Source organism: Protopterus annectens, chromosome 3.part1, assembly GCF_019279795.1.
Source record: "Protopterus annectens isolate FY-2018-M chromosome 3.part1, PAN1.0, whole genome shotgun sequence".
In the NCBI taxonomy this organism is placed as follows: domain Eukaryota; kingdom Metazoa; phylum Chordata; order Ceratodontiformes; family Protopteridae; genus Protopterus; species Protopterus annectens.
In genome coordinates, this window is record NC_056732.1 from 1639606509 (window position 1) to 1639622614 (window position 16106).

Here is a 16106-nt window from a genome sequence, read left to right on the forward strand (position 1 = left end):
GATGTGAAGATTTGCACTGGATGTGAAGAGGGTGGACAGGATTAGGAATAAGTATATTAGAGGGTCAGCCCAGGTTGGAAGGTTTGGAGACAAATCCAGAGAGGCAAGATTATGTTGGTTTGGAAATGTGGTGAGGAGGGATGCTGAGTATATTGGGAAAAAGATGCTAAGGATGAAGCTACCATGTAACAGGAAAAGAGGAAGGCCTAAGGTAAGGTTTATGGATGTGGTGAGAGAGGACATGCAGGTGGTTGGTGTGACAGAGCAAGATGCAGAGGACAGGAAGAAATGGAAACAGATGATCTGCTGTGGTGACCCCTAACAGGAACAGCCAAAATAGGATGATGAGTTAATTACATTAATTAACTTGATTAAATGAATGAAAATAAGAGACCAAAATGTCCATAGAATGGAGCTCTTTGTAAACCACGCTGGACAACCAAGTATGTCCTCTAGTCTCACCTCTTGTATCTTGAGTGCACCATCTTGCTTAATTAGTATTTTACCTTCTGAGTTATGGATTCATATTTAATTATGCTTATTTTTTCAACTATTCCATTATGTGGAATAGTGTGAAATAGCACTTCCTCTGAAATCGTGTCAATAAACTTGTCTGGCAGGCTCACTCCATTGCACTTATACTTATCTCACTTGTTCATGTAGACCTCTTGATGGGGTGTAGGTCAGTGTACCAGTAGGGAGTCCTCATTTTGTTTGTTAAATGGTCTCGTGGTTTAAATTTGCCAGAAAGAAGTTTCCGTTTTACAGCGCATCAAAAAAAAAAGTGATACCCTACACTAGCACTACTTCTCTTTAGTCATAGTTCATGTCAGGTTTGTTCCTAACTTTCCCCAAACTGACCTGGATGAAAACTTCTGCCACAGATTACCATGCCAGAATTATAGACCTTATATTATTTTCCTTGTCTTACAAAGGTAACACTTGCAGACTGATTCACTGGGCACACAAAAAGTTCTGTAAGTATCGTGTTCAGTGATAATATACATTTCACATTATTGTCTATTTAATATAGTTTTTATCTTATTTTTAAAGAACTGTAATTTATTTATTTAATTTATGAACTTATTTATGTATTCATTTCTTGATGAACTTAGTCCTGCTAGGCCAGTAGCCTCTTTTCTGGGGATACCCAATTTGGTATTTATACTGATTATGGGAAATTTGGCCAGGGCGGTGGATAAATTCTCCTACTCTTTTCCATAAGTGCCACTGGATCTTTCACATCTACCTGAGCTATCACCAACTCAGGCATAAGGGACGTCAGTTTACAAACTTTCCAGGGGACAACACATTTAAGAGTACAGCACCCCTCTCATGCTGACTGTAGTATCAGTAAACCAAAGCAAATACAAGCACCAAAGATAGTAATAGAACTGACAGCATTATGATCTTATAGTATCAAAGACAGTGGTACTGTATGTTAAACCAGTAACATTAATTCTATAGTTTTTATTGTTATCCTTGGGATTGTCTGACACTTCAGTTCTTTGATTGCTGATTGGTTGTGCTTCTCTTAAATATAAAATGTTCTGACAATGTGTTGAAAACTCACCATTTCTTGTTGGTTGTTGCATTAAATAAAGTGTTAGTTGTTTAAAAAAAAAGTTAATTGTTTACATATTGTGCATTTAGTGTTTATTTAATTGTAAATCATATTAAAGTTGCATACCACAACCAGAAAATTATTTAATCACTTACTGGCTATGCTTTTCTTACATCCTGAAAGCTTTGCACAAAATGTATGGCTTCTTTAAATACAGAGTGTGTGTGTGTGTGTGTGTGTGTGTGTGTGTGTGTGTGTGTGTGTGTGCGTGCGTGCGTGCGTGCGTGCGTGCGTGCGTGTGTGTGTGTGTGTGTATATTTGTGTGTGGGCATGCATGCATGTTTCCTGTGAGACTGAAAGGCACCATTTGGAATTCGTTAAGACACAAAAGCAGGAACATGTAAAGCTGGTAGTATCAATCTCAATTGCCTTTTGAGTGTGATACACAGACAGACAAACAGGCTGCTAGCAGACCCTAAATTCAGCTGTCTCTCTCACCTCCCTTATCATCATTATTAATGCATTTGACCCATGACCTTGCACTTCACTGTACTACAGGTACTTATTTCCAGTGGCAGTCCTTGTATTTTCCTGTAATAGATCATCTTGAATCAAAGTAAATACATGGCTATCTCTCATTTAATTAATTTGTCATTATATTTTCTAGGAAACTGTACAGACAAGAAGAAAATAGTGTAGTCTCTTCTACATCTCGTTTTCAGCAACTTCTCTTCCTGTTTGTCAACTGCAGTTCTAACCACCCAGAGCTTTAGGATCATATCACCAACTCCCTCATCTCCTAAAGACTAAACAGACCCTGGCTCCCAGCCTTTCCTTGCATTCCAGTTTTGTCAGCTTGATTCACATAAATAGTTATGATAGAGTGACTATTTAAGCTGTAACATGTATGTTTGTGGACACAGAGACTGCCGTGCCTATCAGGCAAGGCATCATCTTACACAGAACAAGGCGAGAAAGTCGATACATTCTGTTTAAGTCATGTTTACAAAACATGCACTTTCACATTACCTAGAGGCATTCCTTTCTCTTAAGTAACGACTGCAATGTATTAAAAAGACAAAAAAGTCTTTGAAATTCTGTATTTCTACTACTTAGAACAGAGGAGAGTACTTGCATCCTGAAACATAATCTGGCAGCAGAAAGCTCTGCAATTATTAAATGCCTTTTAAGTACAGTTTGAATGTGTATGCATCTGCGTGTGTGTGTGTGTGTGTGTGTGTGTGTGTGTGTGTGTGTGTGTGTGTGCGTGCGCGCGCATTTGTTTCCAAGTAACAGCCAGACACAAAAAAGAAATAACCCGTCTTTATTTTCTGAAAAAAAGCAGGTAGAAGCTTAGTTAGGATCTTTTGGGAAACATAAAGAATATGAAGTGAAATAAACAATTTTAATGGACAGAACCTTTTGCTGAAAAGTCAAGTCATAGACCTTACGTTATTTAAAAAAAAAAAAAAGTTCTGAGTTTCTCTCTTAATATTACCCAATGTAGGTTCTATGGAACTTTATAGTTCTTTAGCAATTTTAACACCTAATCAATCATGACGTTAGGTTTGGCTAGGAATGGAAACATATCTAATGTGTCATTAGAAGGGTCAAAGCTAAGCAAAATAGTTTGTGTCTTTCGCTTATTAATTTTATATTTCTAGAGACCCTACCAAAACTGGAATGTTCTTTGAATAATATATCTAACACAGTCTCTGGGTTTGGAAGATGGTTGCCAGAGTAAAACTAGGGACAAGTAAGGTGTGTAACCTCATTATCAACTGCTCGAAATATAGGGAAAACAGCAATGGGGAAAGAGGGTGTCCAACCTGTTGCCACATTACAAATTAATAACTCTGGATAGCATCTACTCTATTTTAATTTTGTTAGCTGAATTTCCATAAAAAGCTTAGATAAAAGAATTAATTTGCACAGAAAAATCCCCCTTTCTCCCTAGTCACTGCAAATATAAAAATTCCAGTTAATCCTGTTGAGGCCTTTCACAGCATCAAGATGAGCTAAAAGAAGGGGCTTATCTGCCTTAGACATGTTTTTATTAGGTTTTTGAAGGTAGAGCATTGGGAACAAAGCCAATCTGATCCTAGTGATCTATATGAGAGAGAAGGACAGCAGATCAATTAGTCAATAAAGAAGTAACAACTCTATAATCATAATTCAGGTTTGAAATGGGATGCTAAGAATTTAGCAAAAGAGGATTTTTACCAGGCCTGTGAACCATTACTACCATTATGGTCTCTCTCTCCAGGATGGGAGAATGGTTACCTAATTCATAAAATAACTTGTGAAGTCTGCTTCCTCTTTAGAAAAACTTCCAATGGGAAGCCATCTGGGCCCAGAATTGTACTTTTTTTAATCCTAGAAATAACCAGAGTTATTTCATCTTTTGTAAAGGGAAAGAAATTACATCCACTTGCTTTGTAGTCAACTTAGGAAGAGCAACTGAATGTAGATAGCACATTATAGTGGTCAGTGGAAGGGTGATCATCACGTTTTTGAGAGTATAATTTTGAGTAAAATGTTTCAATATGTCAATAATCATTGAAGTGAAGTAATCACCTGATCAGAGAGTCTGGCACATATATCTGAGCGATAAGTTCAATATACTAATACTTCAGTGCCCTTTTGAGAAACCTAGTTTCTCCTTAAATGGACACCTTCCCTGGCCGAACTAGCAAACATTGTAGATGAAAAAGAAGAAGCCCACCAATACCATATTATAGTAAGGGCCACAGAGATGAGAGTGGTAAACATTTAAATATTAACATTAGAACTAAAACGTTACATAAACAATAATCAATGAAAAAATATAAAAAGTGCAAAAATAGTTAAAACCAAGTAGTCTGCAATATACTTGTGTTATTTATGTCCTTCAGTTTTGAGCAGAAACTCTACCAAGTAGAAGAAAAAAATCCTTCATTCGGATGGAGAAGAAATATTAACATCACAGCCAACACAGAGTGAGTACTTAAACCTAACATTAATGCAGAAAAATACAAACTAAGCATCTTTCAGGCCTTCAAAAAATAATCCAATTGCACTAACAGTGTTGATGTTAATATTATTAGTGAAACCCCTGGCAGCTCTGTTTACAATCAATAAGCTCAGCTGGTTCCCAAGTGCTAAGAGCAGTCCTTGAGACCAAGGGGGAAGAGTTACTGTAACCAAAAGCACCAGAGGCAGCAGGAACCATTGATAAACCAGTCTTTATTATTAAAGCAATCACTGAATCAACGAAAAAACTGTTACACAACAGCAACAGAGAGAATCATTAAACCCTTTATGAAACCGTCATTGAGCTCATGAAGTTAAAATATACAGTCAGCACAATTTAATAATGATTTTAATATCCAAGACAGTGTGGCAAGAATGAGTTTAAAATTGTACGAGGCTACTTGCTTGAGTTAAGAATAGTATTGGTCAAATTACCCATCGATATTCAGACTATCAGGCTTGTTAAAGAATAACTATAGAAAGAAAATAAAGGGGATGAGAAAAAAAAGAACACTAGACATATCATGACCCAGGTTTCACAGCAAGTGTCACACATTTAAGTTAGCATACACCTATATTGGCATACACTCAGTTCACTCAAATCAAAACGATAAACACTTCTTTATCAAATATCTTTTTATTGAGCATTTTCTTATATAGAATGCAAAATAAAAAAGAGTAACAGGTCATAAAACATATGAAACAGTTGATGTTACATGGTGCTTAACATTTAGCAAGTTATTTAAACTGGGTATTACACATTTCTACTGCAGAAATACAAACAAGCTAAGATTACACTTTGGATTACTATGAAACCATGCTATGTTATGTCATAGTCAGAACATTGTTATATTATAACAGTTCACTAGTATATTCTGGTTAAACTGAAAATGATAAACACTTGAAAGGATCAGTTCATTGTTGAATACCAAAGTGTATAGGACAATATGAGTCTGATTTAAAAGTGGAGTTACTCCAAAATTGGTAGGAGGATGGCAAACAAGGCATTTTTTGTTTTGTTTTGTTTTTTTTTTGTTTTTTTTTTTGCAGAAGCAATGGTTCATTTTCTTTCAAAGAAGCTTTTTTAAACACTGAGAATGCCTCTTAAGAAGAATTTCCAGGGGTGGACATTAACATTCAGATAACTAGTAAGAAACCTGCTGCTTCTGATTCCATGTGCCAAGTCCTTTAACTTCCTTTGGGCCTTCAACAAAGATGACCTTGTTATTTATCGCTAAGGTGTATAAAAACTCAAAAATGCTAGATATAAAACCCAGAACTTCCACCACCTTTCCTTAATCTGCTTAATTATCAGCTGATAAGCAAACTGTTGTCCTTGTTTCAACTGAAAATTCTTGACCAACATCAATCCTGGACCCTTAAGCAAAACCGTTTTTCCCAGATCCCACATTGCTAGTAACAACTGTTCCTTTCAATTGCATATACATGCCCAATCTGGCAAGCATTGGCCTCAGGATACTCAGTTTCAGGGCCTGGCAGAAAAAACATCTAAACGCACTCTCTATATGAGTCCCAGTTCATTCAGTTATCTTACCAGCCACATATGAAATATGATTGCAACCTTCTAAGTATACATGTATTCCATTAAAATGGATAATTTTTACAACGAGTTCTGTCTTGCTGATCAGCAATTCCTGCTTCAGTAAAATGAAGCCTGGTTTCTGCATCAGCAAAGCAATGCTGGACATTAGCTATTTTCTCATCCAAATCAGCCATATAGTCAGGGTGAGCTATCAGGGCTTCTTCCATCTCAAGTCAGGAATAATTTCTTTCTATATAACTGGAACGAGATGAGCTGACATTGTGTATCTCACTCATAGTTGAGTCTAATGTAGCAAAATGTAACATTAGTAGATGCGAAATATTGTGCTGAATTCGTGCTGGCTGGATTAACAGGGGTAAAGCAAGAGGAATCTGCTGACAATTGTTGCGGTGTTTCCTTGACTTTCAGGTTTAATTAGTTGACTTCTTACTGGACTTCCTTCTGAAAGACCTCAGTTAAAAGCTCATAGAGTATCTGGCGTAACCCAAACCTGCAGTCAAGAAGAAATATTTAAATCACAGCACAGAGGCAAAGCTAAGTAGCATTATACAGTCTCCTCCTTAACTGGACATCTGATATCAAGTTCTTTTATGATCAATTGTGTCTTCTTTACTGGATATGTCAGCACATTTCTACACACACTTGTAGATTATACTTTTTTTGCTAATCCCACCATGTTTTTTTACAATTTTTCTTTAAATAAATGTTTTGATCCATCATACCTCCATAATAATTGAGACCATATCCCCTGTTTTCTCATTCATTCCTCCTCAGCCCCAGTATCTGTGACACTTAGAAAGTGAGACAGTTATCACAGATTACTACTGACATCTGTCTGTATTTAGGAGTTTTCTTGTGCGCCCCTAACACGCAAGCAGTACAGAAAATGTAATGTGATGCACACAGTGCTAGAATCTGTGTGAGTCCATGCTGTCTCACACCATGATTTCAGGTGGACTGAATGAGCACTTCCTAGCAGTTTCATGCACTCCAACGTCCCAGCCTTCACTCTGCTCACAACTGTAAATTTTGCAGCAGAGTCCTGGGCTTCAGTCTGCTTAGAGGTGCAAGTTTTGTGGCAGGTGTCTGTAAATACCCTCCCCTGCAATATGTTAGATTAAGTGCCTTCTCACTAACATCCCTCCCAGGCTGGCACTACCAATGCCTGAACTGGTAGTCAAACCTAGGTCCTGTAAGCCACAGAGTTGACATACCATTATAGATGTAATTAAACCAGTTTAGAAGTACTCAAAAAATGTTTGCCATAAAAATAGTTTTTACTTTTAGAGTAAAATACACATTTCCTTAAAGCACACTTCTTAAATGTCCATAATTTCATTTAGATCTTTGCTTAATATTTTGGACTGCTCCTTGTAAAATTTACATTTTTCTGGCAAATCATTTAGTATTGCAATCGCTAAATAATGACAGATAATTGATTTCAGACTTCATGCCTCTCAAAAAATGACACTAATGCAAGATCTGTTATTCTAGCAACCTTACAGGTGTATAAAAGCTGTATTTAAAACCTGATTTTTACCCTCTTCCTCCCTTGGCCACAATTGGTTTTATGTAGAATTCTTGAGCAAAGAAGCTGAGAGGTATACCTTAAAGATAAAACAGATTTAATGTACCTTTATCACATTTTGAACAAAAGTACTGTTTTTAAATTTGGCTACTTCCTAGATCTTTGTTGTATTCAGAGCAAAAGTGAAGAAAAGTTACCCTAAGAATGCTTTTTAACATAACTTGATAGGTATAGCCTAGAAAACATTTTCTAAAGCAATACACACTATAATAACCTCACATAATGATGCATATGATTAGACTTTTACTATTGGCTAAAACATTATGGTACTAATAAAATCATTTAAGAAATAAAAGTTTATTCCAAACAGCATACTAAATTAAATTTACTGACCACAGATATCTTCGTTTTTCCACTAGAAGTAACTATCCACCCCGCCACACAACTCCCACGTATGATCTGCTTCCCTTCTAGACTGTTCTTGGGGTCTATGTTTTACTGACCTAAACAAAGCTTCAGTGACTATTCTTTGATCAGTACTGATAAATGCAGCCCACCTTTCTGGGTTGTTTGGCGCTAAGGTAAGCAGAGCACTCTGGAAAATCTTGTGAAAGTACATGACAGTCAGGAGCATGTTGATCGGCAATATATTGTGATAATTTTACTTCAGTTCTTGGACAGGGAATTTGATCACCACTATAATATGGTAATCACTCTGTGCCAGCTAAGGTATGAGTTGTGTTTATGAAAAGTCTTCTAAGTGAATTTGTTAGAGAAGCGTTCTGTTTAATACACCATGTCACAATATGATACATGCACATTGTTCATATTCTTGGCTTTAAAATTACAAACTGCATAGAAAGGTCACTGAAGCCACTCATTCCATCTCCGATACCAATAATCACTCTTTCCTGGATGTCCCCTGGGAACTGAAGCACCTTTCTCTCTTGTTAAAAAAATGGGGAACTTTACTCCTACTTACCAGTATGGAGGTAGTATTATAGCTTTCCACACAACACTGAAAAAGCATGCTAACCATGATGCCATGACAATATCCAATGCTTCCAGCATTTACATTTAGTTCTTGTCCACTCCTGCAGCCTTCTCACAGTGTAACTAGTTATCACCTAGCCTTCTTACAGTGTAACTAATCAATCAGACAACCTTATCACAATGTAACTAATTAATCACTCAGCTATGTCACAGTTTAACTAATCACTTCATCCTTTTCACAGGGTAACTATTTAATCACCCAGCCTTGGCACTGTGTAACTAATTAATCACCCAACTTTGCAAAAGTTCAACTAATTAATTACCCAACCTTGCCACAGTATAACTAGTTAATCACACAGTTCACAGTTAAAGTAATTAATCACCCAGCCTTGTCACAGTATAACTAATTAATTATCCATCCTTGTCACAATGTAACTAATCACCCAGCCTTGTCACTATAACTAATCACCCAGCCTTACCACAGTGTAACTAATCACCTATTCCTTATCACAGTGTAACTAATTAATTACCTTGCCTTGTCAAAATTTAACTAATTACTCATTATACCTCTCAACCTGGTAGAACAAAAAATCTGGACAAAGCCTAAAATGATGGGGGTGGCAAATAGGAACATATTTTAAATATTGCTCTTACAAACTTAAAAAGTTGATAGAATGATAGTTTTTGCATTAGCATACATTTTCTGAAGGACGTGGAGTCTTAAACTGAAATATTTGTCGTTATTTAATTACTTCAAGTCTCATCTATTTGCCAGAAAGGTACAGATTTTAGGAGGAACACACCAAAAATATGAGGAAAAAATCTGGACATTCTGCGAAAATCTGTACAGTTGAGAGGTATGTTACTCACTCAACCTTGTCACAGTGTAACTAGTTAATCATCTCAGTCTTGTCACAGTACAACTAATTAATCACCCAGCCTTGTTACAGTGTAATTAATCATGCAGCCTGGTCACAGTGTGACTAGTTAATCACCCCAACTTTTTCACAGTGTAACTAATCACCCACCCTTGTTTTACAGTAACTAGTTAATCCGTCTGGTAATCTCATCTACCAAAATAGATCCACTGGATCCAGTTCCATCATCTGCTTCTGGCACTGCTTCCTTAGAAGGGAATATGTATGTGTATGTGTGTGTGTGTGTGTGTGTGTGTGTGTGTGTGTGTGTGTGTGTGTGTGTGTGTGTGTTTACATACATATATATGTGTGTGTGTGTGTATCTATATCTATATCTATCTCTCTATATGTGTGTATATATATATATATATATATATATATATATATATATATATATATATATATATATATATATATATATATATAATATGATTAAAAAAAAATTCTTGAAATTTTTGCAGCCTGACTGATCTAGTAATCTTGTTCTGTAATAAAATGTGCTTCTAGCATTTTTATGTAATTAACTTTGTGCAGTTTGTGTTCATGGAGGTATCCTTGTTTAGTGAGTAGAAAAATTAAATAAGATAATAGGAAACTAGGCAAAAGCAATATAAAACAAAGTAAAGTATATGCAAATGATTAATGGTCTAAATGAGACAGAAAATGGCAAAGGAAGGATCCGGTCATGGATGGAGATAAGACGAGGAACAAATATGAAAAGGTATAGAATTTAAATAAGATGGACAGAAAGTACATGCAATGAGGCAGAGAAGAGAAAGGAAGGAGATTAAGTTAGTGGAATGTGAGTGTTAAGAGGAATTAAGTTTTTCTCCTAGGATCTTAATTGACACAAATACAAATACAACTTGTAGAGACAGTGTTTTAATTTTTGTTGAAAATTTTTTTGTGTTAGTTTCTGCTGTATATATGTGGTCATTACTATAATTATGTGATACAGTTTAACCAAAAAACAGTAGCACCAAGTAAACATAAAAATAAATTACGATGAATGAGTGTTCTGACCTAAAATACTAAATTCCATTTTTTCAGTACAAGGTCACTCCAGATTTTAAAATGGCATTGTATTTTAACTGATAAATGGAAAATAAATATTATTGGATAGAACTGCAGAGTAAATTGCTATGCATGAGTTTTAACTGCACTTGAAGCTATTTTTACACATGACATGAGCAAAAAAGACCCAGATGGCCTGAATGAAATTTCATCTCCAATAAAAGTATTGTCACAGTTTTATGGGAGAAATCTGAGAATGCAAACATGTCTCTACTGTCTCAGAAATTAAACTGAGCATGTTATATGATACAGAGATGAACAGCAATCGAGCAACAGCCTAAGGAAACAGATGCTTACTATAATTCTTATTATGGTTTTATTTGAGAATGTTCTAAATGCATGCATTTAAAGGCAACACAGCAATGGGACTGACTTGTAATTGTCACAAAGACTCTTTTCAGAAGCCAAAATAAATGCATATTTTTAAAAATAATGTGAGACCAGGATGTTTGCAGTAAAACACATTTCTGCTGTAAGTGTTCGAGTTTTATGATCAACATTCTGGACACAAGCTGTAACCATGTAGCCACAAATACCACATAACTGTTTTCCTCTGTAAAACATATTATATATACTGCTCAAAAATTACTGCTGTCTATCCTGAATTCTCAGGACAGTCCTAGTTTGGACTACCATATTTTCTAAAACATTCAAGTACACAGTAAATCTTTATCTAAACTGTTACAGAAATGTGATATTTAAAAAAAAAACACTGTATTACAATATGAAAAAACAGAAAAGAAATTTACAACATGGAGCCTTAATTTTGATGTAAACAAATGGTGAGTTTAAGTTCTGTGTTTTGGTTCAGAATGTCATAGCCAGACTTAGGCAAAGGCCAAATAGGCATCTGCTTAGAGCACCGCTCTAGCAGAGGCACATTTCCAGAATTTATTTGTTCATTTTTTGTATTAAAGAAATTGTTTAATTAAAATGTGTTGAATGAATACAAAAAAACTGAAGAGTAAGACAAACTATCGGAAAAAGGAAGAAAAAATATTCTGTATGGTGCAGGTGGACCAGGATGAGGCACCAGTTGGTGTGTGTGAGGGTGCTATGGAGCTTTTTTTGCCTAGGCCACCAGTTAACCAAAGGCTGGCCCTGAAAATGTGGTCTGTCTGCCAAAAAGGCAAAACTACCAACATAGTGAGGAAGTTTACAAGCAATCATAAGATGTTACTGCTGACTCCTAGGAACCAAAACAAAAAAAAACACAGCCTTCTAGCGCTGTTCACTCTGGAGAATGTAGACATCTGTACCATAACTGAAACATGATTTAAAGTTGGAGAAAGTACTCCAGGAGTGCAAGGTTAACTCAGTTAAGTAGGCATGACTTTCCCTTAATAAAGTCAAATTTGGAGGCATCTTAATCTGCATTCCAAACATTTAGGCCAACAACAGCACAGACTAGGACCAAAGGTAGAGGTGTCTCAATCTAAATTAGCAACATACATACCTCAAGGTAGGTTAAACAGGATGATACCATGGAGCTCTTCCACATGCAAGTGACTATAGATAAGGTCCCTCACCATATCATGACTAGCTACAGGTCATCATCTATGTCCCTAGAGTCTCACAGCTATTACCAAATGTACTAGAGGTGCTCACATCCAACCAATCACCCTAGTCATTGGTGACTTTAACTACCCTTCTATAGACTGGGAAATGTGCACTGCCTCAAACTCAGAGGCTTAATGCTTCCTGAACTTTATTAACACAAACACCCTGGAACAGATAGTACATGCTTCAACCAGACGATCAAGCATACTGGATGTGGTACTCACCAATTCAGGAGAACACTGCACACCTCCACCCTCCCCATGTCACATCCTCATTAGTGAGGTCAGATCACAAAGTGGTCTCCTTTGAAGTAAAAATCAACTCAGAAAGCCTAGCTAAACCAGTAAAAGTTAGGAACTATTTGAAGGCAAACTACTTCTATTAAGTGACAGTTTGTCAAAATTAAAGACTCCCCCTAATGCTGAGACCACAGTTACATATGCAGAATTAGTCCCTATACAAACATGTGAATGGCTGCATAGAGGCTGCCATACCCACCAGAAATAAATCCAAAACAAATACTAAAAATAAACCCCACTGGTGGAAACCACACCTAAACAGGGTATATAATAAAAGAAGAAGACTCATGGCCAAAATCAGGAAGAGCAACACCCTTAAAGATAAGTGCTCTTTTATACAGCTAAACAAAAAACTAAGAGGCATATTTAGGTCCAACAAGGCCAACTATGAGGTCAGGATAGCTCACAGTCTAAGGGCAATCACAAGGTTCATATGTGTACTAGGCTAATGGCCCTGGAGCCTTTACAAGCCTAGCCCATAGAAGTGCCCTGGCATCATGATACCCAATGTTAGTTCCCAGTCCCTCTATCAAGAAGAGCCACAGGAGTGATCTCCACAGTGAACTTTCTATTACCCATCCACTCATCAAGATTTCTCTTGAAGAGGGACAGCGAGGTGCTTTGCTTGACATGTATGGGAAGTCTATTCCAGAGCCTGGGCAGTCTCTGGGTGAGGAACTTGTCCCTCCAGCATGTTCTGTTGATTGTGGTAATGAGGTTGAGGTCTCTGGAGCGTAGGGTGTGGAGGGATTGGGATTTCTTTAGATGTAACATTTCTAACAGAGCTGGATCAGACATAGCTATGTAAGTCAAGCAGAGATTGCCTCTAAGTAGGCGATATGAGACAGAGAATAGCTGGAGTATTTTGAGTCTGCCCATGTAGGATATGTGTGTAATGCCTAGGATCTTCTTTGTGAGGTACTTCTGTGGCCTCTCCAGCTGTTGCAGATGTCTAGTGAGGTACATGCCAAATGGGGCATTATACTCAATGATTGGTCTAATGAGTGAAGAGTATTTATTTATTTATTTATTTTTATTTAACATTTGTTAACTGGGAAATTCCAACTTGGAACAAAGCCACTTTTCAGCGGAGGCCTGGGTTGAAAGGTTCCAGATGCATGTCTTTGTAGAGAGAGAGATGATGACCTCTTTCATCCTGGCTGCAAAACCCTTGGTAATGAGATGTGCCACATAGAAGGACTTTCTGACCACAGTGGCAATGTAGTAATATAAGGAAAGATTGCTGTCAACCTGCATCCCCAGATCTCTTATAATGCCTTCAGTGTTCAGTGGGCTTCCATCGATGTGGTAATTAGTGGGAACTGAGTTTTTACCAAAGGGGATGATGACTCATATTTTGGCATTAAGCTTAAAGTCATGGTTTTGACACCAGTCATTGGTCTCAGTGAGACCTTTCTGTAGAATGTCTGCATCACTTGGGGAGTTAGTAATGGTTCCCAGCTTGCAGTCGTCTGTGAACTTGGTCAGCCAGAGTCCCTTTGTGTTGGCCTGGACTTCTGAGAAGTAGATGCCAAACAGGAGAGGACCCAGGACCGATCCCTGTAGGACTCCACTCGTGACTGGTCAGCAGTCTGACTTGGAGTTCACTACTTTCACACTGTGTGTTCTATCTGTGAGCCAATTTGCAACTCACCTAGTGATATAGGGGACGATGCCTAGTTTGGTGAGTTTATCAATAATTCCCAAGTGAAGAATGGTATCAAAGGCCTTGGCCATATCGAGGTAGGCTGTATGAACTGCCTTACATTCATCCACAGCCCTGGTGACTGACTCAAAGAAGTCAACCAGGTTGAGCAGGCATGATCTCCCTTTCACAAAGCCAAACTGAGTTGTCCAGAGTTTGGAGATTTCCTTTATCTTTGTTAATCAGGTCCATGACAATGTGCTCCATAGCTTTACATATCAGACTCATCAGGCTAATGGGGCAATAATTCCCAGGGTCTGTAGTTGCTCCGCCTTTATGGAGAGGGATGACTGTAGCACTGCGCAATTCGGTAGGAACAAAGCCTGAGGTGAGGCTGTGACTGAACAGGGCACACAGAAGTGGTGCACGTTCACTTTGTAGTTCATGTAGAACACAGCCAGGGATATTATCGGGTCCCATGGAAGCTGTATTCTAGGCCTTTGACCATGCAGCTTTAACCTGGGCTGCAGTAATGCTAGGTGCCTGGCATTCTTCCGGTATTGTGATTGGTCCTTTAGGGGGAGAGAAGGGTAAAGTTGGCACTGAATCTGTTGGCCAGTATGTTGCCAATATCTATTGGCTCAGTATAGGAGATACCATTGTGCAGTAACTCAGAGCAAATCTGTGTATTGCCGTGGAGGTTTTTGCTATAACTATAGAAGGCTTTGTGATTGTTTTTAGTGTCTGCCGCAATTCTGTCTTCATAGCTAGCTTTAGAGGATTTGATGAGGGATCTCAACTTTTTGTTGAGGCTAATAAGGGAGTTTTTCCAGTCTTGGGACTTCATCTTTTTCTGCAACTGTTTCTTTCTTCTGATGTAGAGTTTATTAATGGCAGGGGACCACCAGATTGGCTTCCTTTTTTTGGAGGAGAGCGTCTTGGTTCTGTTGGGTATGGCTAGTTCCATGCATTTATGTACATGTTTGTACAGTGCGTTGCTGTATGATTCAGCAGTCATGCAGCTATTTTCCATTGGCATGGGTGCCATGAAGTTAGCCACCTCAGTTTTTAGGAGTACAAAGTCATCTTTGGAGAAGTTTTTCAAGGTGGTTACCTTTGCGGGGGTGGGGGGAATGTGAATTTCCATGGTGATTAGTTTATATTCGGATTTGACCAGAGAGGGACTGACTATTTGTGTAGAGCTATGGTCACCCATTTTAGTAATAACCATGTCAAGGATGTTGCTTCCTCTAGTGGGAGTCAGAATGAGCTGGTCCAGAGCTTTGGAATTGATGAATTCCAGGAAGCGTTTGGCTAGTGTATTGGTACTTGACTAGTTTTCCCAGTTGATGGAGGGGTAGTTGAAGTCTCCTAGTATGAGAGTGTTGGGTTGGACCTTGATAGATTCCAGGGTGCTTAGAAACATGGAGTGAGAGCCTAGGGACATGGTTGGGAACCTACAGCAGGCTATGACCTAGATATCCATCTTACCCAATGTTAGTTGTACCTGAAGTATCTCAGATGCGTTATGCTGGACTACTAGTCTGGAGGTGTGCATATCCTTTATGAATATGGAGAAACCACCGCATTTGGTGCTTTGGTCCATGTTTTGGGGCCGAAAGGTGTGGAATGAGTTATAGACTGGTAGTGCAGGGGTACTTTCTGATACTTTAAACCAGGTCTCTGTTACAGCACGAATGTCGATGTTCTCCATTTTGAGGAGTGCTTTGAGCAAGTGCATCTTGAAATTCAGGCTTCTAGCATTGAGTAGCATGACCCTCAGATTGCATTTATTTATAGCTGTTATGGGGATGCACAAGCCAGTGCATTTCTTTGTGCCGGTCCCAAGCCCAGATAAATGGGGAGGATTGCGTCAGGGAGGGCATCCAGCATAAAACCTCTGCCAAATTACTTATACGGAGAACATTTAATATTTCCATACCGGATCGG